Below are 18,908 nucleotides of genomic sequence, written 5' to 3'. Positions count from 1 at the left end.
CTATATGCTGTATCTATTCACACGTGCTACAAAAAGCCTTTTACATATCATCCGTGTAAAACCTGTCCTGACAAGATCACGTTGCATGTGGGATTCCTCAGCCTGCGTGCAGTTTGTCAGTACAAAGGCAATCAGAGACTGACATGCATGTGAAGTTGTACAGTGTCTTGTGATTGCACTGCAAGCTGATCAGTGTGCAGACTTTGAAGATCGCTTTGAAGGAGTAAAAAAAAAAAAAAAATGGAAAGTGGAAGCAAGAAATTAGATATTATACATATGCCAAAGGAGAGGTATCCAGGTACAGGACAAAGACCATGTCGTGCCAAGCATCTGGAGAGCCAGGAGTACAAGTTAAAAAAAAAAAAAAATGTGGAGAAAAAAGCTAATTAACAAATTGTATGTATAATAATTTTACACATCTTGTATCACTAAATGACTCAAATAACACCTGTGTTTATCTGCTATTTCATGTCAAAATGGTTGCTGTGAAAAATTTCAAATGTTTTGAAGCAAGCAGCATTTTAAGAGCAAGTCTGGTAGCGGCTAATGGTTAACACAAGCTAATGCAGTTAGCTTAACAAGTACAGCTTTTAGTGTGCTTGTTTGTTGTTACCATTAGCTGCAAGTTTTATATGAGCTGAATGTATTTATGAGAATTGATATGGACTTTTTTGCGGTGTTTTCCCCAAATATTGTTTGACTGGACACCCTGCGGCCCTTCAGAATCAAATATTTGCAGTGCATGGTATAAAAGTGCTGCTTGCGGATATTTTTATCGATTTGTTAATCTGATAATTCTGCCGTCTCGGTAGGTTTTTGGTGCTGCTGCTGTGAAAAAACTGAGTTCGCTATAAAAGCATAAGTCACCTTTAGCCTTTTGCGAGCTTTATTCACACTTGAGACATGGCTCGGGTGTTTGTGGCACAACCAGAGGCTTGGCATGTCAGGGACTTGGGCTCCCAGTCTGCAGCTGAATGCCACTGATTGTGCAAGCTGTCCTTGTGTCTTTTGTTTTTCTAAAGAATGGCCAGTCCATGTAAATTGAGTGTGTTTTTCCTTGTTCATACTGTTGTATAGCAGTGAGGGGAGACTCAGGAAACAAAGTTCTGGCAGGACTTAATCCTGGCCCAGCATGGACTCAGTGAATTTAGTCATTCCTTCCGTCCTCTCTCCCTCACTTCCCAATTTTCCTTATGAGGGCAGTGCTGCTGTGCTTCCTGCAAGTGGGTAGCACACACCGAGCTAATGATAGTTGGAGATGAGGTCAGGGCCATGACATTCCCCCTAGGACTGATGCATGGCACAGTCTCCTCACAGAATATTCCACCAAATTACACCGCTAGCTGAGAATAATGATACCTGCTTTAGAGGTTGAGAATCCCAGGGCAGTGTGAAGGACAAGCAGGGTCAGCTGAAAACATAGCTGGACTGGAAATCATATTTTTCATTGCCAGGGAGCAGTGGTATTCCATCGGTGTTGTTTCTGGCTGAAATACACTGTGTGAAATGAACAGATATTGAGCTCAGCCCTGATTTCACCCTTCCATTATGGTTGCTGATCTTCCCACTAGTCGCAATATATATTTTGTTTATTTGTTTCATTTGAAATTGATAATCTTAGGACCTGAAGTGAACGGTGACCATGACCATAAGAATATGTCAAATATCGACCACAAATACAAATATTAGACACAGGCTAGGGAACATTAAGCCTGCTACCAAGTAACAACGTGTTGTCTGGGAGCTTCTCAGAGTTGTGCAATTAGCTGTCAAGTGTCTTGTTCTTTGTTCTTAAATTAAGCTGAACTATTTGTCTGCTATGAATACTGTAGAGCACATCTGAACAGCCAAGGCAGATGATTCTTTTGTGCATGTATTAATGACAAATCCTTACAAAGAGATGTCTTTCTTAATGCATCGTTTCAGAGAATATCAATAATGTTAAAAGAAAAGACAAGCAAAAAGAAAAGAAAATCAATAATTTAGCCCAGGGAAGTCCTTAAGGAATCATTTAATTCCTCTGTGTTGTCGTATATACAGAAGCAAGCCCTGGCCTGAATCCATAATATGGCTTTAGGAGAAGGAAATTATTAATAGCTTATCATGTTGAATATTGGATGAACACAATCCGCTAAATTAGATGGGCTAAATGGCTAAATAAAATGGAGTAGCTTTTCTTTTTTTGATTCAACAGATAAACTGATTTGCCAAATAGAGATACTGGGAGGTGGTTGGTTCATACGGTGTACCCACACACAACCCAGAGCCCCTGTAATATAGTGTAACAGTAAACCGTCTTGAGTTGTGAGAATAGATAATGGAATGTGGATGTGATCTATTTGCCACTTTGCACAGCATAATAAGCAACTTAAACCTTACCCTCAGTAGACTGATTGTATCACATCATGTTGATATCAGACTAATGCTGAGGTTTGTTTAGACCCTCTCCCCTAATGACGGCACACTGACTGACCAGCCCAGACACCTGAATGACACACCTCGGTTTTAACAGACCCAATCAGCTTCGTTGATTCCTAACCAAATTAGTTAACATTTAAAACCGTGTATAAATAAATACATAACTGCTTGGTTTGGCTACTGCAGAAAAACACTCAAACCCATATAGGTTAGAAATTTGGATATAAGTATGTTTTAATAATTACAATTAATTCATTCAGAGGGCTTTTTTTTTTTTTTTTTTTAGAGGTCAAAGTCAAGAAGGATATCTTAATGGGGCTGTTTGTGTTGCTATTCTTCATTTTCTGCTACAGTGTTTAACTACAGATGTTTCCATGGTTACAGTTCTGCTACAGTGTAACTAGATACAGATGTGTCCTTGGTTACAGGTCTGCTATCCTTTACTTAATGCAATCCCATAATGTGTCTTATAGCTTCAGTAAAGCTTAGTTCACTGTTTTAGTACCTCCAAATAAATATGAGTAAATTGTATTGATTGATTTGTTTTACTAATACTGATGACAGTATTTGGTGTTTTCTGTAATTGATACTCACAAATGCAGTGACTGATGCATCTTTCCCAGGAAATCTGCTGTGGTACACAGGTAGCAACCAGTTTTACATTTATGGCAGCGGCAGTAGTGGTTTGTGTAAAGCTAGTGTCAATAATTTTGTGGAGTGGATGGAGTTTAGTCTGTCTTTTTTTTTTTTTTTTTTTTTTTTTTTAATAGAATAAGTGGGTACTTAACATGAGCAGTTATAGCCACAGCCACCATGGCTGAACAGAGAATGAAAAGACCATGAAGAAGTTCGCTAACCCATAAAATCCAAGGAAATAGACCTGGCAGCACTGAACACACTGTTTCTGGAAGAACTCGATCTTGCATGTGTGTGTGAGTTTATAAAATAACTGCAGGAAGCAATAGGTCTATTTTCGATGACAGAAAAAAAAAAGATAATTATGAGGCATGTGACCCCATTGATGCTGTGATGATGTGCCATCCGTTTTTTGGGTAGCACATTATTGCATCTTCTTATGAGTGGGTGTTATTCGTGGACGCCTTTTTTTTTTTTTTTTTTAAGGAGATCTGAGAAAAGAATATAGAGGAAATATACACTATGCTTTAGATATAAGCCAAACAAATTGAGTTGAAAGAACTGAACCAAACCTGACAGTCAAACAAAATCTCCCACATCCCACAATCATGCAGATTATATAACAACGGCTGATGAAACTGTAGCGGGAACTGCAGAGAATCTTCTGTGGAGAGAAATGGTATTTACTTCTTTGAGTGAGCTTTGATCAGAAAACGCCTGGATGGTGATATCTGTGAATAGCTCAGCCTCCTACAGCGGCTGTTTATGAACTCGTCCCCAAACTGTCACCCCGCTTGATGAACGGTAACACAGGCCTGGGGGATGAAAGTGTGAGAGAGGGATCGCACCAAGCCCCTTCTTCCTCAGCACACAAAATAAAATAAATAAATAAATAAATAAATAAACAAATAAATGGCCTCACTCCTGCCCGTTTCCTCCTTTCTGCTCTAACCACCGTGATCACCTGTCTCACATGTGCACGTAGACAAAAGTGTTCACGGGGGGCTGTTTCTCACGTTTGCATCATTGCTGTGGCGGCACTGAAGCACTGCGTGGTTACTGCCGGGGCTTTTCAGATATGTCACTAGCCATGCAAGGAAGAATGTTTTCACTTGTGTTACAACAGACTGTGACTGAATATGGCCGTATCAGAAGAGTTTTACTGTTTGTTTATTTTTTGAACAGGAACAATATAGTAGGAATACTGCACATAACAGCAGCAGCTATACATGGGCCTGGCCCATATGACATTTGGCATTTGACATACAGTACAGGCCAAAAGTTTGGACACACCTTCTCATTCAATGTGTTTTCTTTATTTTCATGACTATTTACATTGTAGATTCTAACTGAAGGAATCAAAACTATGAATGAACACATGTGGAGTTATGTACTTAACAAAAAAAGGTGAAATAACTGAAAACATGTTTTATATTCTAGTTTCTTCAAAATAGCCACCCTTTGCTCTGATTACTGCTTTGCACACTCTTGGCATTCTCTCGATGAGCTTCAGGAGTTAGTCACCTGAAATGGTTTTCCAACAGTCTTGAAGGAGTTCCCAGAGGTGTTTAGCACTTGTTGGCCCCTTTGCCTTCACTCTGCGGTCCAGCTCACCCCAAACCATCTGGATTGGGTTCAGGTCCGGTGACTGTGGAGGCCTCTCCTTAGCAGTGGTTTGACCATGAAGGCCTGATTCGCGCAGTCTCCTCTTAACAGTTGTTCTAGAGATGGGTCTGCTGCTAGAACTCTGTGTGGCATTTATCTGGTCTCTGATCTGAGCTGCTGTTAACTTGCGATTACTGAGGCTGGTGACTCGGATGAACTTGTCCTCAGAAGCAGAGGTGACTCTTGGTCTTCCTTTCCTGGGTCGGTCCTCATGTGTGCCAGTTTCGTTGTAGTGCTTGATGGTTTTTGCGACTCCACTTGGGGACACATTTAAAGTTTTTGCAATTTTCCGGACTGACTGACCTTCATTTCTTAAAGTAATGATGGCCACTCGTTTTTCTTTAGTTAGCTGATTGGTTCTTGAGATAATATGAATTTTAACAGTTGTCCAATAGGGCTGTCGGCTGTGTAGTAACCTGACTTCTGCACAACACAACTGATGGTCCCAACCCCATTGATAAAGCAAGAAATTCCACTAATTAACTCTGATAAGGCACACCTGTGAAGTGAAAACCATTTCAGGTGACTACCTCTTTAAGCTCATCGAGAGAATGCCAAGAGTGTGCAAAGCAGTAATCAGAGCAAAGGGTGGCTATTTTGAAGAAACTAGAATATAAAGCATGTTTTCAGTTATTTCACTTTTTTTTGTTAAGTAAATAAATCCACGTGTTCATTCATAGTTTTGATTCCTTCAGTTAGAATCTACAATGTAAATAGTCATGAAAACAAAGAAAACGCATTGAATGAGAAGGTGTGTCCAAACTTTTGGCCTGTACTGTATGACATTTCTTATAAACACTCATTAGTAATGTGGATTTGATGTCCAAGCAGGTCGAGACAAATAATATAACAGCTAGAACTGTTGAATAGTTCATAAATTGCATCTCTTTAATGTAATGCAGGCTTTAAATCCACGAAAAGGGTGCATTCACAAAATAAAAGTCCTCATTTCTGGTTGGAAGGAAAAACACACCTACTTTTAAACATTATGAAAGACATCATGTCAACAGGGTTTTGGATATGCACAAATGTGGCAACACTGACTCCATCATTTTCATTAGACACGTAAACAGCCAAGTAGGATTATTGTCTTTTTCAGAATAAGGGCAAAAACTGTAAAATATACGCATGTATTTCCCACACTGGCAAATGGCTCAATATGATTTCCCCCTCCCCTACAACCAATCTTTGTAATAGTAGCCATTTTGATATTCATGCTGGCTCGCTGGAAATGCTCTGGTCCATTTCAATGGAACAGATCCTAAACTAATGTCATCAGTATCACCCGTGTTTACCTGCTGTTTCATATCCGAACAGCCGCTGTGAAAAAGATCTGTGCATTGCACTGCCTAGAAATGTGAGTGGGAAAAAATATCCAAGAAGCAGGAAGATTTGAGTGTAACTTCATATCATACATCATGATCTAATCCTGAACATCTTTACATTTTTATCATTTTTCTACCAGGGAGATTCAGTGTTTCCATGAGACCTCAATTCTTGGAAAGGTGGAGCATCATCTGAAACAGGATTTGGATGCTAAATCTCTGGACTGTAGTATAGAATCACTACAATTGTCCACTGAAACCCAGACTATTGAAAAACTACATAAAAAGTATATAAATGAACAGTTTGTGGACACTGATAGGTAAAATGTGCACAGTAAATGTGATGCAATCGCTTTTTTAAAAAATGAATGTCTGTCTCTATGATGCTGCCTGCTCAAAAGGCAGCATTTAACATTAGTTACAGTCTCACCCTCATTTCCATACATCTTCAGACCAACATATTCAGCAGACATTACAGAACAGACGACAGGAAAAATGAAGAGAGGGAGAAGAGAGGAAACCAAAACCGGCTTAATTACACAGCAAATTTGCGAACAATGATTATCATCAAGCATTCATTTTCTGAAGTAACATCTCATCAACCTTTGCCAGAGAGCGATGCAGGTTGCCAAATTGTTTTGTGGTGATGCATTTAAAACTTTCCAAAACAGCCAAGTCATTTCACAGTAATATATTGCAAATATCGTTGCAGCTCTATAGCTGTTTGATCCCGTGCTTGCCACCGCCGTCTAAAAAGCATTAAATGTTGTTTTGTGTTGCCACAGGGAAGTGGTGTTGAATGTAAATTTCAAGACTGTAATAGCTCATGTGAACTCAAGTGGTGACTCATGCTAGTCCAAGCTGTGAAGGTGTGGGTGCCCTCTTACAACTGCTTTGATTAGAATTTTTTTGTCTTCTTTTTTCTTTCTTACTTCTCTGCTAAAACTATCTGAAGCTCCAAAACTGTAACAGCTGCAGCAAATAGTCCCAAATCCCCCAACTGCTCAGGCAAAAAAAACAAAACAAAACAAAACAAAACAAAACAAAAAAACATATTCAGCACACTGGGTTGGATCATATGTTATAGGCCACACCCACATGGCTTTGACAATTTTTGTGCAGTTTTGTACAAAATAGTCATCATGCTGGAATGAACTTATTCTAGAGGGTAAATCTAATCATCAGTAAAATGTTAACTCTCAGAAAAAACAACCATAATTATGCTGTTCATTGAATCAATATTAATCAATGTTTTCAACTGTGTTCAGAGAAAGCAACGCCTCACATTCCAACCATAGGTGGCGCTGTCACAGAAAAAAGTTTTTAGAATCTGCTCAGAATCGGCTTTGTGGATTTGAATTAAACTTCTCACATCTTTTAAGGTCATCTCCAACTAACTGTATAAATTTATAAACAACAACTATAATGACAAATTCTCATTTTCATTCAACTGCAGTCCAAATTTAAAAATAAATAAATAAATTAATTAATTAATTAAACTTATGCCATAAATAAAGACCTGAACTTTCCATCCACTGAAGTTTGAGAAAAAATTTGCTGCACTGCAACCTGTGGTCAGTTCACTTGTCTGTCATGCAACTTTTTTCAGAATATGCAATATCAGTTTATGTCTAAGTATCCTGAAGTCTTCTTTCAAACATTACCAAGTTTAAAACAGAGACACTTTAGATGTTTCAGATATGGTTCAGAAAAGTCAAACAGCGAAGACAGAGTGATATTGAACATCTGACTGTAACTTCTACTGTAAACATCTATTCTGTATTACTAAATGTCACGTATTTGAAAACACACCTGAAACAGTACAATGACTTGCTGATGAAGTGTGTGTGGAAAACCATGGCACTAAGTGGGGCAGTCAGCAAGTCACCTTCTCTGGGATTACAAAGGTCAGTCCAGGGTTCAATCCCCAGGTGGACAAGTCCTACGTGCCAACAATATGGCAATTTATGCATGCGGTATTTTTTCAAATCCTTTTGAAGGTCATGTTGAGTCAGATATTAAGTTGAAGTAGTTGGTAATTACTGCACCAAAATTATTCCTATACTAGATATTTTGTTATGACCAAACACAGCATGTTAGTGTGTAATAACCCTGTCCAAAAATGAAGCTGGACTCATGTGCTCATATCCACTGAATGCAACAGTTATCTTCCACATCATACTTTCATCTTTTTCTTGCTGTTATAGTCTGTGGTTTTATTGGTGACATTGTGTTTATAAAATGCATTTTGGCGATGCAACTTTGAGATGTGCAAAGTGCAAATTGCAATAAACTGAACATAACTGCCATCAGGGAAGAAATGTAGAACAGCACAAAGATTATCACACAAATGTTAGTTATCAGGAATTGGAACTGCTGAGAAGGTGACAGTGTTTCTCTGACAAGCGAGTGGAATATCATTGCATCTCATAATTGCAATTCGGCTCACTGAGGAAATCATCCCTGGCCCAGAGTGGCAACATCCTATCAAAGCTTGTAAAAAGAACGCGAAATTAGATCTCGAAGATCTCAATGTTAACTCCCATTTAGGAGTGCCAGACATTGCCGAGAAAAAGGTTTCGTGCTATGAGCTCATCATCAGAACGAATGTAGCCTATCTGAAAAAAGAACCGTCTATCTAGATTAAAGTATTGATTCAGAATAGAAGGAGAGCCCGATTATTTTCTGTAAATCATGAAATCCAGCTGTGTTGCAAGAGCTTCTCTATAGTTATGTGGCCTGTTATGTGACCTATCTTGTGTTTTTAACCTGTGACACTGCATTGTTTGCTTCCCTCCTTCCCTTGCTTCCCTGTTCAGCAGCTGTAGTGTCCCATGGTCTCACTGTTCAAAGGATAACTGCGGTTGGAAACTGAATATTTGGCATACTTGGCAAGCAAGTTGGCAAATTCAAAGATACTGAACAGCAGCATTCAGTTTAAGGGTGCTCAGTTTTTCCTGAATCAATAACACAAAGTGCAGTCAAAGCCACGCAGCATGGGCTTATATTTGCCACTCTATTGGGTACTTCAAGTGCACTTGACCTGTAATTACAATATTTCCAACACCATTTGAAGGCAGCATCGACGGCTTGCTGCTGTAGTTACTGTGTGGTGTGTAGAATGAGTGGGTTTCAGACATGTTGAGGTACATGTTGGGATTGAACCCACAGTGTAGCTGTTTGGCTTCAGAACACTTGCAATATGAATGCAATATGAATTATGCTATGTGAAGTGTTTGGAGTAATTTTATGGTAATTTTTCATGTTTTCTGGGATAAAGCCCAGCAGCCTGTTGCAGTTTGAAAGTACCTTAGTTTGCACAAAGGGATGGATATATCTATAAACCTTTATATAAACCGATTGTGCCATATAAATCAATTCCAAAGCAAAGGTAAGATATTACTTAAAATTTACACTTACCCCCTACTAGGTGTAAACTCATTCCTACATCAACTATTAACATGGCAGAACACGTACAATATCTACAGAGACTGTTAATTAATGATGTGATGCTAATAATGATAGCGAATATATGTTTAAAACAGATTAAGTCAGCAACATACATAATGGATCCACTACAAGGTCTTTCTAATGTCACAATTTAAGAAATGTAAAGGACAAAACTATCATCAAGTGGCAACCAGGAACAATTCTTTTTTGCTTTAGACAGGTAAAGGCACCAGACTCGCCTTGGAAGCCGACCACCTCAGCAGTTTATTTTTGTCATTTTTTCTGCTGGACATTTTGGCTGATAAGCTTTTGAAAAGAATCTGCTCATGTGTATTTCTTTTGGAAAAGCCACCAAAGCAGCACAGAGCCTGATTGCACCTTGTGCCTTTAATATAGTGTGTGAAGGCGTGATGCATGAGTGCAAATCCACGTAATCCTCAGCATCAAAACTGCACCGCGCTGCTTGATCATCACTGACCTGCCCCTCTTGATTTAGGTACCAAATGGCTGCAGGTGAGAAAAAAACCTGCATCTGCCTGACTGCTGGCACAAAACGTCACGCGCCATGCGTCGTCACACAAATAATTGATTTTGAACTGGTTTCATCCTGCATGGCACAGAAGTTGCATATCTGAATTGGGTAAATTTTTCCTTCCCCGCTCTACTTTCACAATTTAGATGCCGCGAGTAAGAGTGCAATTAATATCTAATATGGGAGTACGCTGCCATTACAGTCTTTCTTGGGAAATCCCCGGCAAAATAGATTTATGGGAGTTCATATTTAACCGACTACACTAACGAGAATAACATAACTTATTTTGTTTCCACTTAATTTCCTTCAGACTCCCTGTTGAGTTGCTAGTATGTAAAGATTATCTTATCAGCAATTGGATTATAGAGTGATACAGTATTATCCCAAATCATTGCCTGGGTTTAATGATGCGCACTCCTCAGTAGTAAACAATTACAGCAGCGTGTGACACCATTCAAAACAACAGGTGACCGTTTAGATTACAGGCTACTAATTACATTGAAATCAGTGTCGCTTCAGGGAATCTGACTTAGTGAAATGTAAAAGACATATTGACACGGTGACATTTGTTACCTGCCGCGTAAAACAAACGTGTCACACGGGCTTCAAGAGACACAGTATTCTCTAAACTGGCACAGTGCAATATCCATATTCAAGTATACATTAGATCCAATTCCACTATGTTAATATAGGGTTATTATGGCAGCTGTTGGAGAAATATCGCATGTGTAGTCCAGTCATAGTGGTGATTGTGAATAGAGAAAGAATACAATGAGACAGTCAGGATTTGCTAGAATAAATAATCTTATAGAGGCTGTGAGATTAAATAAAATCATGTGATGTTATTAATAACAGGCTTTAAACAACAATGCATTCTTCAAGCTCGACCAGCTTATCAGCACAGAAGTCCCGGTAAATGTGCAGAATATCATCTGTGTCTACACATTTTCCCCCGTTCCAATAATTAAACAGAAAGGAAAAAAGAGCCATTCTGTTTTTAGAAATGTGCGCTTATGAATGGAGTGACTGCTGACAAAGCTTTTCATGTTTTATTGATCAAAGGCACTATTGATAGACAGATGTGTTTGTCTCCATCTAATTAACTGATGACACATATTGTACTGCCAGACAACAAAAGTCCCAGATCATGGAAATGTGGAGCAACTTCTCGTTTGCCTCATCAGAGGAGCTCTCACCACGCCGACTCTAAATATAGAGCCAGCGTTGTTTATCATTCATTCCTCTCCTGGGTGTTTCTGGTATTTTCACTGTAGCTTCTTGTTATTGCCATCAGCATCTGGTTTGCAACAGTCTGCAAAAAGGATACGGCATGTTATGAAAAGAGGGGCAAGCTGCACAATTTATCAAAGGAAAACGAAGGCAATTCTATCATATTTCACTGATTGACAGCACCGCGGATGTTTAATTGATCCCATTGCCTGCTGAATTTTGTGCGTGCGCGCGCGCGTGTGTTTTGTGGGAGTGTGTGTGTTTGAAGAAGTTAATCAGACATGACATATGCAGAGCGACACTTCATCATGCAATATGCTGCCAAATTTGTTTCAGCTGCAGACATAATTTGAGTGGTGTGTGTGTATGTGTGCAAATTGTTCACATTCTTTGCAGCATGTATGACTTCAACTTCGGTGGAACTGCAGGAAGGAATCCAAAATAAATTTCCTGCTGGGGACATAAAATATCTCCTTTATCTTATCGTGGATTCGTTCAGACTAGCTTTAAGCTAATGAACTCAGTGCAGTGTCTTTGCAATACCCACTAGTGATATAGTCATAATAGCCGTTAACTGCTTCTGCACTGAGAGGCATTTATTCCTGTAGAGTGCAGTTTACATGATAAAGAGAAAAGGGGTGACAAAGAGCACACTAAACAGTGTAAATACCTCTGTAATGATCCCCTATTATAATTTACATAATTACATTTGGGTTCATGTTACATGGGATCCCACAAACTGTTTCGGTGTTAAATTTACATATAAATTGTACCTGAGATCCCCAATTACTGTGGGTATCGTTTTTTATATATGTATAATGTGTAGCATTTGGGACATAACATTTGTGAGCACCGTGGCTGAAAGCTGGCTGTTTATTAACAGCTGCGATGAAAAAAACAGAAGAAACTTTTTATGTGTCACACTGAGCCCCACAAAGACAGCATAATTACCAGGAACAGCAATAGGTGGTACAGCAATTAAAGCTAACCGCCTCAAACCATTAATTGTTTCTCCTCAATTATGTTCCTGTCAGGCGAGTGCCGTCTGCTTGGCCCAGGCGTCTGGCAAAGGTGTTCCAGCCCTGAGCACCAGGGGAGGATGCAGAAAGGCTTCCCCTGGTGCATACAGGCTCCTTTTATTCTGTTGTCCATTTTCTATTTTGAATCCAGTCTGTGACCTGAGCTGCAGCACATTTTAATGCAGTCACAATGCTAATCAGCTCTCAGTGGGGTGTATGTTCGTGTAAGGCACAGCTAACGCCTACACTAACACAAGTTGGCGACATACTCAGGCACTCTGTTTACATGGTGCAGCTACATCGATCAGCTTCCTCGAGCCTGTCTGGGGTTACAAATCACTTATCCTCAAGAGGGAAGCAGAGCCGCTCGTCTGGAGCCAGTCACCCTGAGCAGGGTATTTAAAAATGGCTCCTGTAGAGGAATATCTCCTCTTATACATTCTCAGTTACCGATAAAATAAAAAGCTGATGGTACATGCATCCTTAAAACCGGCTGAGAATATAATATGAGGAATTATACTCCCTTGTTTTTCCCATTAGGTGAAGAGGGGCATTTCCAACATTTTTAGAAGTCGGTATCAAAATTTGACATCCTCCTCCATCCTATCATGCTTCTCATGAGCCATAGCAGGGATCACAATCTTCTGACACACCGAGGTTGTGAGTGGGATCAGCTGACAGGCTTTCACACTTTGGCAAAGTTTGGCACCTTGACAGTTGTCGGCATGTGTTTACATGGGAAATAAACTTCTTCACTTGTAGTTGTTTGTTCACATTCAGCGCCTCTGTCTGAATTGCATGACATTGCAACATATGTCAACATCACGAAGCCGTCCCCCTATAACCATGTTCTGGTTGGGTGTTTCCAAAAACTACAAACTGACTTCCAGTGAGTCCTTAAGCACTCCATGAAATGTACTTAAAAAGTGTGCCAAGACCTCAATTATGTTGTACTGTATTAATGGCCAATAAGCAGCAAATTGGCCTTTGCTTAACCTTATACTGGCCATTAAACAAAAAACTACAAAAAAACAACCAAACAAACAAACAAAAAAAAACTGTAATATTATACTACATTTGCCCCTTGATACCCGCCTGAGGCATTCTCATCATGAATAAATCACCAATAATCTCATAATCGCTCATATCTCATATCTATAGGTAGCTTGTATATGTGTATGTGTGTGTATATGTATGTGTATGTATGTGTATGTGTATATATACATGTATGTATGTGTATGCAGGTGTATGTGTATATATGTATATATGACATATTTTTAATGGTAATTTAAAGGTAAAGCACTGTATAATGTATTTCTTCACGTTTTCGTAATTTTTTTTATTTTTTTTTATTTCTAATTTCATTTCTTATGTGGACTACGTGTCTGAATAAAGATTCATTTAATCTCTGGCTATCTTTGAAATGAATGGAATCCAACCACTTCACTTGATTCAGCATATGTTTGTATTGGAGGATGTAAGCTCTTAATGGGGCTTTTTGAAATGGTATTCACCATGCATACCTACAGCATTCCACTTGTCTATTCACAGATAACATCACTCCAGAGAAATGTTAATGGAATTTGAAAGACAGGTGCATATTCAACATAATTTTTGCCCCAAGGGATCAAGCAATCGAATGTTTCCCTGGGAAACCAAAGACCAGTGGCGTGAAGGAGACCAGAGTTAACCCTTTGATGCACAAAATCTGAGTTGGAAACCACACATCAAACATGTACAGTCCAAAGTTTCAAAAAGCATTGCAGTTATACACAAAGCAAAACAACTACTGGATCACAATTCACTTCGCACACTTTACTGTTCACTGGTCTTGCCATATTTACATTACTGTGCTGAGATTTGGGGAAATACTTACAAAACTTCATTACAGTCACTTACCATCCTGCAGAAAAGAGCAATAAGGACTATTCATAAGGTCAACTACTTGGAACACACAAATCCACTTTTTATACAATCAAAACTACTGAAATTCACTGACATTGTATCTTACCAAACAGCAATCATCATGTATAAGGCAAAAAACAGACAATTACCAGAAAATATCCAAAATTTATTCAGGAAACGGGAGGGAGGTTATCAGTTAAGGGGGGAATATAACTTCAAAATCTTAAACATACGAACAAGCTTGAAAAGTTTCTGTATATCAATTACCGGTGTCAAGCTATGGAACAATCTAAGTGAGGAACTCAAGCAAAGTCCAAATATCAACCAGTTCAAGAAAATGTACAAAAATATGTTGTTTAGCGAGTACAAGGGATAATGATCATGAATAATTATTGGTGATTATCATTGATTACTTGATATGGCATGGTGATGAGAGGCAGAGAAGTCTGCGTGTATATGTATGTATGTAAATGTGTGTATATATATGTAGGTATGTATGTGTGTAGGTATGTATGTGTGGGTGTGTATATGTGTATATGTATATATATGTATATATATATATATATATATATATGTATATGTGTGTGTGTATGTGTGTGTGTATATATATATATATATATATATATATATATATATATATATATATATATATATATATATATGAAAATATTTTTTTATTTAGACAAAGGGGTGAGAGTTAATAAGCTATGCTTCTTCTCACTCCTTTTCGAATATGTCATTTGTTTTCTGTATTTTCTTTTGTTAGTATTTTGCTTCCTCAATTTTCATTTCTATATTATGGTGTACAAAGAATTTGTTTAGTAGCAATCAGGAAGCCTTGTATTATTTGTACTATTTGCATATTCGGAATAAACAAAACAAACAAAAAAAACAAAACAAAATGATTTTCTTAATTTATGGATGTGTTATTTTGTTTTAATGTGCTTGTAAACTCGATGACATTGAAAATGAGGGTAACCTCAATATCCATTCGAGAATAAATAAAGGTTGAATGAACAAGTAGGTCAAAAATGACCCTGGTTGGTTGGTTTTGCGTTTTCAGTTATTTATTTATTTATTTATTGTTGTTGTTTTTGTTTTGAAATATCTTTGCAATGGAAATATTTCATCTTTCCATTTCCTAGGTATTTCAAGGTATTTGTATTTTTGAAGAAAAAAGATGTTTTATGTATTACTACACCGAGTTTCCAGAAGTGGATCAAACACGACCTGTATGTATTTCCTATTGAATTTTATGGGAGCATTTAATCCTTATTAAGTATAAAGCCTGTTTATTATCATATCAATATTATATACATCTTTCTTACTGTTGGAACTCTTTCATGACACTAAACTGATAACAAATACACATTTGCCACAAGTTTTAGACTTATTTTCATCATCAAATCAGCCTTTTTAGATTGCCGAAAAACACAATGTTGTTAAGTTAGCTAGTCAGTTATGGGCACATGGCTTTGGCTACTAGTCTAGGAAATAAATTTTTGCAAGTTTGATTTGATGGTAAATAAACCTGTTACCCACTAGTTAAATACACTTTAAAATGTATTACACAAATAACCATATTTTAAATAAATATAATTACAGATATAAATCATTATTGTGCATACAATTTTTTTTAAAATTTCATATAGATTAGCAAAAAGAATGAAAATTATCAGCTTAAAGTATTGCAAAATATTGAATTGAATACAGGTCATTTTGACTCAGTCATGTAAGATTTTACAGTGGGTTCTATTTATTTATGCATCTAAGGGTTAAGCAGAAGAAAATATTTCCTGTTGTCTAGTCATGAGACAAGACTTGAGTGGGGTCCTCCTTCTTGTCTTGTCATTAAAAAAAAACAACAACAAAAAAAAAACAGCTATTGTTTCGTACCAAATTAGCTTTCCACTCAGGCCCACAACAAACAAATCCAGTGATAAATCTCTCTTTGCCAATAACTGCTGTCAGTAGTCAGTCTATGTTTAAGGCTTCCTGCAGCTCTTCAAAGCAGCACAGGGATTAGCTGAAGTTGTTCAAAGTGTGTTTTTGGCTGTCCATGAACAAAGTTATGCTGAAGCAAAAATATAAAACATGTAAAACTACAATACCAAATACTCCCATCTAAAGGCTTGGGAACACTTTTGGACATTGTCTTTTACTACTCCTCTTAGTGGACCTGCCCTTTTTTTGGACAATATGATCTTTCAGGAAATCCCCCTGGCACATAGATGATGACAGCCACTTAGTTTTTATCTATATCTATATATCTATATATATTTATGTGCTTTATATAGTGTATATAGTGTGTGTGTGTGTGTGTGTGTGTGTGTGTGTGTGTGTGTGTGTGTGTGTGTGTGTGTGCGCGCGCGCGCGTGTGTGTGCGCGTGTGTGCATAAATAGCTGCAAACTTAAAATGAGTATTTACTGTTCATATGATAGTGATACCTGTTCCATCTGTAAAAAACAATGGCAGGACAATCGGAAGGTTTAGAGATTTGGGACTGAGATTTATTTGTACAGTTTCGATTGAACAAGGTTGTCATTTGCCAGAAGAAAAGAGAACAAAGAGACTGAGAGCCATGAGTGGAGCTTCAAAGAAAGGAGGGTTACCATGTATTCATACAGGGTGGCCTTTTGAAATGTCATCCTTTGTCATCGAGAAGGACTGACCTTCTGCCGCAGGAGAGCAATGTAGGCACTGCAACACCACCTACATGAAATGTCCTTCTGCCATAGCCATTGCACTTATAGCCTTAGCCAGGACTCCTCTTGTAGAGGCAGACTGAATATTAAACCAAGAAAAAGGCAGACATCATGTTGTAGCAAAATTATGACGGAGTAGCACACTGTGAGGAGAAAGAGCATAAAGCCCTGTTGAAGGATAATCCACTGTCAATTGATCTTTCACATGCAAATGGTTGTTGCTCTGTGTAAACAGGAAGGAAAATGCACAGCGGCTTTACGCAGGTGTTTGATGTGTGATAAAATTATGTCATATTAAGCTTGTTTTCGAACTCTGTTTTTGATGTAATCCCCTTACCACTTTTATCGTGCGTACATAGGCAAGTACATTACAGCCTGTCAGAGGACAAACATGAGATTAAAGCCTAGCTTCTGTTTGTAAGCTTCATCTCAGTATTCTTCCATAGTAAAGTGTGTTATTACCTTTAAAGACATCATGCATCCCTCCCTCTTGCATATTCTGTTTAGTATATGCAACTGCGGGCGCAACTTACACAGCCAATTATGTGGGTTCACGGTATTGCTTGCATGCAAATGAGACTATAAATACACCAACTTGTCTCTCAGATGCATCATCCTCGGAGTCGGGGGGTACAACGCATGCTGCACCACCACATAGGTCTCTCCCTCCACTCCAGTTCCTCTATGTGTCTCAGTGCCATGCCATGAGACGAGCATAGTTCTTTCTCCAATTTTCTGTCAGGTCATGTCACACGTTGCATGCCATGATGGCTCTCATATAGTGCACTCAGTCATGCTCTCTTTCGCCACTAGACTGCAAATGTGCACAAGATAAGATTATTATATGATGAGCGCAGGAAATCTCAGAACATTAAAAAAAAATTAGCAAAAACAAATACCCCCCATGCCCCCACCCAATATTTGTAAAAAGGGGTTAAGTTTTCTAATTATCCGTGCAGTAGTTTGAAAAGCTATCCATCTTTGCAAATGAATGCAGTGTCCATGACCACTTGGCATTCAGATGCTTCCCAAACACACAAGCTACTGCATAACACACCCCATCCATACACCCCCGCTCACTGTGCTCATGGGAAACTGTGGAGCGAGACTGGTTGCTCCTGTTAAGCACCATGATAATGATTAAATGGCTGGTGGTTTGAGGCAGGGCAATGCCGGCTCCTCTCAAAGCACAGAGGCAGATTTGTGTTGAACACAGATGAATTGCCCAGCAAAGCCCACTCACGCAGTCCACAAGCTGTCTGCACAGGTAAAAACTGCCGCAGAGCTTAAGATAGACACAATAACAGGTTAACCTCCCCTGCACTCCTCTCCACTGCACCTGTGTGTTGTGAATCCAGCAGTACACATGAGATTGTGCAATGGCATGTTAAACTGTCGATGCTGGTGCAGAACATAGATGACGCATAATAAAATGTAAGCCTGAATGTATAGTGAGAAGAAGGGAGAGAACCGATATTGAAAAATGGATGGCGGTGTTCATCCCTTGCCACTGGGGAAATAGCAGTTTAAGTGTGGGAGACGTGTGCTATAGCTTGTGTGCTTGTGTGTTGTGTTATTATATACATATGATTATCTCGGAAAGCTGACAGATAAAAGGAAAGGAAAATGAGCTCCTCTCTCTGTCACAAAGTGCTCATTCAAAAACATCCACCCTATTCGCTTCATCGCACACCTCTCATTTTTGCAGCACGGGCTTGAGCAAGGCGTTCAATTTAAATCAGCTGTCTCACAGGAGTGTGAGATGGCCTCCTCAGATGAGCTGGCTGAGCCTTATGAATGACCCACAACATGGTGCCTTTAAATAGTGGAAAACATTGCTCTTGCATGAGGCCAACACTTTGATATGTCCATACACCATACTGTTTGTGTGAAGTCGTCTTTTACATCAGGCCCAATAGCATAAGGTGACTTGAGGGAGCACCGGTTCTTTGAAGCCATCATTCATTTGCATTCAAAGGGAAGGCCTCAGCCCGACCGCCCAGCGCTTGGATCAAAACTTTG

At 38.7% G+C, this 18,908-nt stretch overlaps 1 protein-coding gene across 3 annotated transcripts in view; it reads left to right on the top strand.

Moving 5' to 3' along the window:
• The window catches only part of LOC115354019 (leucine-rich repeat and fibronectin type-III domain-containing protein 2), a 132,621-nt gene that overhangs the window by 47,397 nt on the left and 66,316 nt on the right, over positions 1 to 18,908 (top strand). The gene's annotated exons all lie outside the window — the stretch shown is intronic.

The sequence above is a fragment of the Myripristis murdjan genome, chromosome 22, assembly GCF_902150065.1.
Source record: "Myripristis murdjan chromosome 22, fMyrMur1.1, whole genome shotgun sequence".
NCBI classification, from domain to species: Eukaryota; Metazoa; Chordata; class Actinopteri; order Holocentriformes; family Holocentridae; genus Myripristis; species Myripristis murdjan.
The sequence above is the reverse complement of the archived record's forward strand: the minus strand, read 5'-3'. Positions and strand labels throughout refer to the sequence as shown.